At 36.0% G+C, this 7884-nt stretch overlaps 1 non-coding gene across 1 annotated transcript; it reads left to right on the top strand.

The window, feature by feature from the left end:
- The first annotated feature begins 6514 nt into the window (after window positions 1-6514).
- TRNAA-AGC (transfer RNA alanine (anticodon AGC)) lies at window positions 6515-6588 on the top strand. The gene has a single exon. It is a non-coding gene; the product is annotated as a tRNA-Ala (tRNA).
- Window positions 6589-7884: the final 1296 nt, after the last annotated feature.

A 7884-nucleotide genomic window follows, 5' to 3' on the forward strand; every position in this document is an offset into this window, starting at 1 on the left:
TAGGACCTGAAGTTCCTTGTTAAAAGTGATTTTATATGTTCGGCTTGTTCTCTTGGAAAATTAATTACAAAGCCATCTATGACAAAAGTGAATGTAAAATCTCCTATGTTTCTTGAACGAATTCCAGGAGACATATGCGGGCCAATAACACCGTCATGTTGGCCATTTAAATACTTTATGGTGTTGATTGACGCATCAACACGTTGGTCACATGTAAGCTTATTGTCAATACAAAATATTGCTTTTGCAAGACTGTTAGCCCAAATTATTAAATTGAGAGCTCATTTTTCTGATTATCCTATTAAAAGGATAAGGTTAGATAATGCGGGAGAATTTACTTCTAAATCGTTCAATGATTATTGTCAATCAATTGGGATAGTTGTGGAGAATCCAGTTGCTCACGTACATACTCAAAACGGCCTGGCAGAGTCGTTAATTAAGCGGTTACAATTAATGGCTAGACCCTTATTGATGAGGTCAAAATTGCCTTCATCGGCATGGGGACATGCAATTTTGCATGCAACGGCTCTAATTCATCTTAGACCTACCGCTTACCATAAATTTCCTCCATTACAATTGGTCTCCGGAAGAGAACCAAATATATCTCATTTAAAGGTTTTTGGTTGTACGGTGTATGTCCCGATACCCCCTCCTCAACGAACTAAAATGGGGCCACAACGGAGACTGAGAATTTATGTTGGTTTTGAGTCTCCCTTAATTATTAAGTACCTTGAACCAATGACCGATGATCAATTCACTGCTAGGTACTTGGATTGTCAATTTAATGAGATAGTATTCTCGGCATTAGGGGGAGTAGATAAGGAGATAAAAAGGAAGGATATTGTATGGAATGCAACATCTATATCTTTTATGGATCCACGGACAAATAATAGTTAACTTGAAGTTCCGGATCATACATTTGCAAAGTGTTGCAAATAGGCTACCAGAAGCATTCATAGATACCAAAAATGTCACAAAATCATATATTCCGACTGAAAATGTTCCAGCTCGTTTAGAAGTCCGTGAAGCGATTCTAAATAAATCAAATGCATCTGAATCACAAATACGGCGGAAGCATGGTAGACCACTTGGCTCTAAAGATGCAAATCCTCGAAAGAGAAAGGAACATATCGTCTCAATTAATCACGATGCTAATGTGACCACTAGTGTCTCAAAGGATAAAATCCCTGAAGCTGTTTTATCTGATGACTCTAAAAGTAATGAGCAAGATCTCGAGGACAGTTACGAGATGTCTATTAATTATGCTCATAACAGTTTAGGTTGGTATCGAAAAGAAATTGAAATGAATGATATTTTTCCCTATTCTGTAGCCGTCCAAATCATGGATGAAAATGAAAATGATCCTCAAACTATGGAGGAAGGTAGACATCGAAATGATTGGAAAAGTTGGAAAAGGGCCATACAAGATGAGCTAGACTCGCTAAATAAGCGAGAAGTATTTGGACCAATAATTCCAACACCAAAAGATGTCAAACCTGTTGGCTATAAGTGGGTGTTTATACGCAAGAGAAATGAACGAAATGAAGTTGTAAGGTACAAAGCTAGACTTGTGGCCCAAGGCTTTACTCAAAAGCTCGAAATTGATTATACTGAAACATATTCACCTGTAGTGGATGCAACCATACTTAGATTTTTGAGCAGTTTATCAGTAATTGAACAGCTGCAAATGCAGCTTATGGGTTATTGGATACAGATATCTATATGAGAATCCCAAAAGGATTAAAAATGCCTGAAGCATTACAGTCAAAGTCTCGTCATATGTACTCCTCAAATTTAAAAGGTCCTTGTACGGACTTAAACAATCAGGACGTATGTGGTGCAATCGTCTTAGTGAAAACTTAATAAAGAAAGGATTTTACCATATTCAAATAAGTCCATGTTTATTCATAAGGAGGACAGAGTCGGGATTTGTAATCATAACTGTGTATGTTGATGATTTGAATATTATTGGATCTCCTGAAGAGTTTCGACAAGCAGCTGATTACTTAAAAAGTGAGTTTGAGATGAAAGATTTAGGCACTACAAAGTATTGTCTCGGCCTGCAGTTCGAACATACTAAGGGTGGAATTTTCATTCATCAATCGAACTATATAGAAAAAGTCCTTAAGCATTTTCATATGGACAAAGCTCATCCATTGAGTACACCTATGGTAGTTCGATCGCTAGATGTTAATAAAGATCCTTTCCGTCCTCCAGCATATAACGATGAGATTTTGGGTCCAGAAGTACCATATCTTAGTGCAATTGGTACATTGATGTATGTTGCTAATAATACCCGACCAGATATAGCATTTTCAGTTAATCTACTAGCAAGATATAGCTCAACACCAACAAAGAGACACTGGAATGGTGTTAAACACGTTCTACATTATTTACGTGGAACAAGTGACATGGGATTATATTTTGAAAGGCATGATGATGTGAAAACAATCAAATTAGTTGGTTGTTCAGATGCGGGGTATTTATCTGATCCACATAAAGCTATGTCTCAATCTGATATGTATTCATGTATGGTGGAACTGCTATTTCATGGCGTTCAACCAAACAGACTTTGGCAGCCACCTCATCAAATCATGCAGAATTAATTGCATTATACGAGGCTGGGCGTGAATGTGTATGGCTTAGATCATTAATACATTATGTGCATGAGTCATGTGGACTGGAAATAATCGAGAAAAGTCCCACAGTAATATATGAAGACAATGCAGCATGCATCGCCCAAATCAAGGATGGTTATATTAAAGGCGACAGAACCAAGCACATATTACCAAAAATTTTCTCCACTCACGAGCTTCAAGTGGAAGGCAAAGTTGATGTTCAACAAATTTCATCAAGTCAGAACTTAGCAGATTGTTTACGAAGGCATTACCAATAAACGTGTTCAAACAACTCGTACAGTTTATTGGCATGCGACCAGTACAACTGTACAACTGTACTCATTTCCGTACAACGTGTTCAAACAACTCGTACAACTCGTACATCAGTATCAATTGAGGGGGAGATTATACAACTGTACTCATTTCCTTAGCCTTGATTTTTATCCCATTGAATTTTTCCAAACAAGGTTTTTAACGAGGCAGGATGTATATGATAAAGAGGTATGCATTCAAGGGGGAGTATTATATATAATATGTATATATGAATGCATACACCTCTTCATATTCATTTTTAATACCCATTATGTTATACACCCTTTTGTATCACCCATTATAATTTGTAATTAAAATAGTTTTGATGTATTTTGTAACCACAATTTTGGTGATCTATAGATACCACCATGTATTTCATTTGTAAAGTGATTTTTTGAGTGAATAAGAAAGTTGGTTGGAGAAATACATATATTATTTCTTTATATTCTATTAAGAGTGATAGGCCAATAAACTTAGAATTTGTCTAAGTTTATAACATTTTCTTTTTTTCTCTTGCTTTCTTGGAAGTATCGTTTTCAAAATGTGAACTGAACTCCTTCAAGAATCTTCAGACGCTCTTCAATCTCCTCTCTTTCTTTGTTCAATCTTTGAAACTGGACAAATCTCACTCTATACAACCATCCATCTACACACATTCCTGATCCCGATTACGAAATATATAAATGTCAACAGGAAAATGAAATCTTAGTTTGTATTAACGATGGCCTGGATTGGTGTGCGGATGGGAAATAGGTTCTTTATTCTTGTATTTCTTGTTTTCTTGGATTTCTCTACACAAGAACCAGAGATTCTTGAAGGAATAAAGAAGTTTAATATCCTCCCATCTTTCCTTCCTCTCATTTGTAAAAACCCCTTCACCTACATTTCTCCTTTCATCCCTCTATTTACTTCTCAACCCCAAAAAGCAGGGGCAAAAGAAGGATTTTCTAAAAATCCCTCAAAAATAGAGAGGAAACACCAATAGAGGGGTTAGGGTTTATTACCACTGGCGGAGGGTTTATTACTCGGATTGATGGAAGCGAAGATGTGTTTCTTTTACCAATCAGCACATCCAGGAGAAGCGGCATTGGAGATGGATGCGACACAAAAATCCAAAAAAGAAAACCCCACTGGTAAAAACCCTCAAAACTACTGTTCGCTTCCCACCATCAAACCCCATCCATACCCACATTTTTCAACTTCTCGATTTTTTATTACTTTATTTAGGGTTTGTAAAGTCGGAGCAGTAGAGAAGAAAGTGTTAGAAAAAAGGAAAAGAAATTGAGTTGGATGGTTGCTGGAAATATCTTGGTTCTCAAACTTACTTTATTTATGTAGATCAGTAAAACAATATCTGCCATGAAGGAAGGCTTCATATGGTACACATATAGCATGCCTGCGCGCACTGCTGCTGCTGCATTATGATGGTTGCTGAAATCGTTTGGTTTGCAAACAATGCAAAAATTTTCAGTTATGTGCAAGTAAGGGTTCTCCTGACTTTTGCTATTCATAGAAATTGTCTCCATTGTGTATTTTATTTTCATAAATAGTATTTCAAGTTATGGTGATTTAGCTGTGCTATCGAGCTTTCATGTTATTAGTAGACGTTTTGGATAGCTGAAAGAAGAAAGAAAAGAAGAGAAGGAATGTTGGGGTTTTGGTGCTTTAGCCCTCATTTCTACTTTCTTAATCAATCTTCTAGTATAATTACGGCTGTTAAGAATGAATAAAGAAGTGCTAAACAGTGTCTTTTCAACAGTTTGTGCATATGATCTGATAAATATAATTTGTGTGTAGCGGCTGGCCATAATTGTTATGTGGAGTACTTTCTGGTGTGTTGTTAGTTTTTACACTTTTCCTGGCTGTGGCTGCAGTTGATATTACTGTTTAAAGATAATTTGTTCTTGAAAATTATGTTTATGAAACTCTTCCAAGTTAGCTGATCAAAAGTTGATAGATGTACTGGTGGTCCATTCTCTAGAACAAGGAATGAAAACAGCTACAATGAGGAGGGAACAAAACCTAACAGTGCCGATCAATACGGATTTACTACCTGGAGCCTTCTGGAGCTCATCGCAGAGCACTTCGTCGGACTGCGGGCAGAAAGAATGTGTTGAGTATTGTGGAAGCTGATGAGAAATGTAGTCAACTCAACTGATCAGTCAGTGTATTTTGTGTAAATGGAGCAAATGTTATCTTTTTGTAGAACAATGAGACTCTGTTAATAAAGTTGATGATTTTCTTCTTTTCTGTGTTTGATGACAATGATGGTTTGTTTCAACTTATTGAATCAAAATACTGTTTTTGATGTGATTAATGAATTATGTGATTCAAACAAATACTCTATTCAGTTGGTATAGTCTTTTCTCAAATGTGTTGGGTTAAACATCTGCAAAATCCTCTTGATATCGAGTTTCTTGAGGATGGAGAATGCGCCGTATATGCATTTAACACAGGTTCACTTCATTCCTTACAACCTCTTCTTTTTCCAACATAAACACAACAACTATCTGATACAGATTCTAATGTTTAAACTGTATACTGTTGCAGCATCCCTTTCAAGAGTGCTGAAGAACAAAACCATTCAAGTGTCGTTAGGCGTAATGCAGTGCGAATATATACCGTCTCCCCAATAAAAGTAGGCAAAACTCCTCAAACTTCCATTCCATACCACTCTTCTTGTTCATGACCAACGGAGACCATACTTATCAATATCCTCTGCAGGTATTCAAAGAAAATGTTGAGTTTCCACCGCTCAGACTAATCAAAATGCACGACAGGAGGATCCATTGAGGATTGTACCTTGGGGGGATAGTATAAGAATCAAAAGAAAGAAGAGATGGCTTGTTTGGAGCCATTTTCAAGCAAAAGACCAAGGTGCTGTAAGGTAGACAAGAAAGATGAGGACTTCACCATACAGTTCTGATAATGGATTGCTGACGGTAAACCTTCAAAGTGAGAGCAGCTTCGAAGAAAGTTTGAATTTGTAAATTGAGGCAGATTCATGCGAGTGATCAGCATCCCACAAACCTGAAATCATCATCAAGATCAGCACAACAAAGATATTTATTTGAAATTTTATTTTCTTTTTCAAGATAAATATTTTTGTAATTTGCAATACTGAAGAAATAGAATTACTATTTTTTTTAATTTATTCAATTTGTGTTATGTTGAATTTGATTTTTCTATTTTAGTATGAATAATAAAATATTACTAAATTGAGTGATAGGATCAACTCAACCGTCAATCAATCTACGTTGTGTAAATGGAACAAATGTTATGTTTTCATAGAACAATGAGAGTGTGTGTATGGCTTTGTTAATAAAGTTGATGATTCTATTCTTGTTCATTTTTTGGTAATTGTCTTTTGGTTCAACTTTGAATCAAAGTAGTGTTGTCTTTGTGAAACAAAGTAATGTTTAAGGGGAAATTACTAATGGAAGGTTATGTGCATCCCAAGCTCTTATCTCAACTCAACTTTTCTCTTATTCAACTGTTTCTATATTTTATTCCTGTAGAAAATGTCCTCAGAGTCTTTTCTTCTAATACAAATAATCTAGTTCATAAGAAACTGAGGTTCATGAGCTTTCATAGCTCAGTTGGTTAGAGCACCTGTTTAGCAAGCGGGAGGTCTTGACTTCGACTCTCAATGAAAGCAAATTTGATATTTTGCCACTTTTCTTTTATTGGTTTTTGATTTTGACAATGTTGTGAGTCAAAAGTTAGGAAGGGATATTGTGTCATGGATTATAAATTCTACATCACTATCATATGACAAATTATAAGTGGTTTTTCTAATCTATTTAGTTGTTAGGTAATAATACATCACTTCCTTGAACCTCAAACACACAAAACAATCCTCCAACAATGGCTGATGGAACAAGATTGAAAGAAATACAAGAGCAAAAAGACAAGCAAGTGAAGATGAAATCTATGGGCGTCCAGATCAAATGATGGAAGTGCAGGAGAACCTTCAGACATCAGTACTGAATGTTGAACACAACTTACTGAATGTTCAACAGCAACTCCAAAGTGTGGTTGAGCAACTACAGCAATACAATAAGAACAAGTCTAGCCTTGGAGATGGTTTGACTGTAGCCATGGACAAGGGATCTAACTCTAGAGCTGCCATACACAACCCCTTCAAACAGGAAAGGGGTAGCATCTTTAGGCTGGAACATCACAGCTCACAAAGCAAAGGGACCTACAATGCTTTCAACAGACCAGAGTTCCCTTACTTTGATGGGGAAAATGGTAGATGTTGGGTGAGGAGGTGCTCGAGATACTTTGAATTGATACCCATACCTGAAGATCAAAAGGTATCTATGGCATCTATCTATATGCAAGGAAAATCAGAACTCTAGTACCAATGCCACACTGAAAAAGGGAGTTCAATTCTTGAGATGAACTGGTGTGTTAATATCCTAGAAAGGTTTGAGGAGCTGGATAATGAAAGGGTCATGACAGAGTTCAATAAAATCCACCATGAGACCATGGTAAATGTGTACCTGGAAAATGAGCATCCACGGTCAATTGGAATGGCTTAATCCACCCTTTTTCTTTTCTCTGTTAAGCCTTCTATGATGAGGCTTTGATTTCCTTTGTATTGAAATTTTCGTATTTGCTATAACATCTATAGGTTTTCAAATCAAACGAAATATCCATGACAATATTGGTGTTTTCTTCCAAATTGGTCCATGTGTATCGAATAAAAAAAAAATGCATTATACAATGCTTAAAAGGACAATTAAGGCCATATCTATAATGACGATGCATTATCCAAAAATATGCAACACATAAACTTGTCACATTCTTATCACTATATTATAGACATTTAATGCCACATCTGTAATGACGATCAATTGGTAATATAAGTTTAGTGACAATATTTATTTTCTAAGGTAAATTACATTTTTATCATCCAAAATATAGAGGTTTTTGCCATTTTTCACCT

Source organism: Sesamum indicum, linkage group LG1, assembly GCF_026168435.1.
Source record: "Sesamum indicum cultivar Baizhima isolate 11 linkage group LG1, ASM2616843v1, whole genome shotgun sequence".
Classification (NCBI taxonomy): Eukaryota; Viridiplantae; Streptophyta; class Magnoliopsida; order Lamiales; family Pedaliaceae; genus Sesamum; species Sesamum indicum.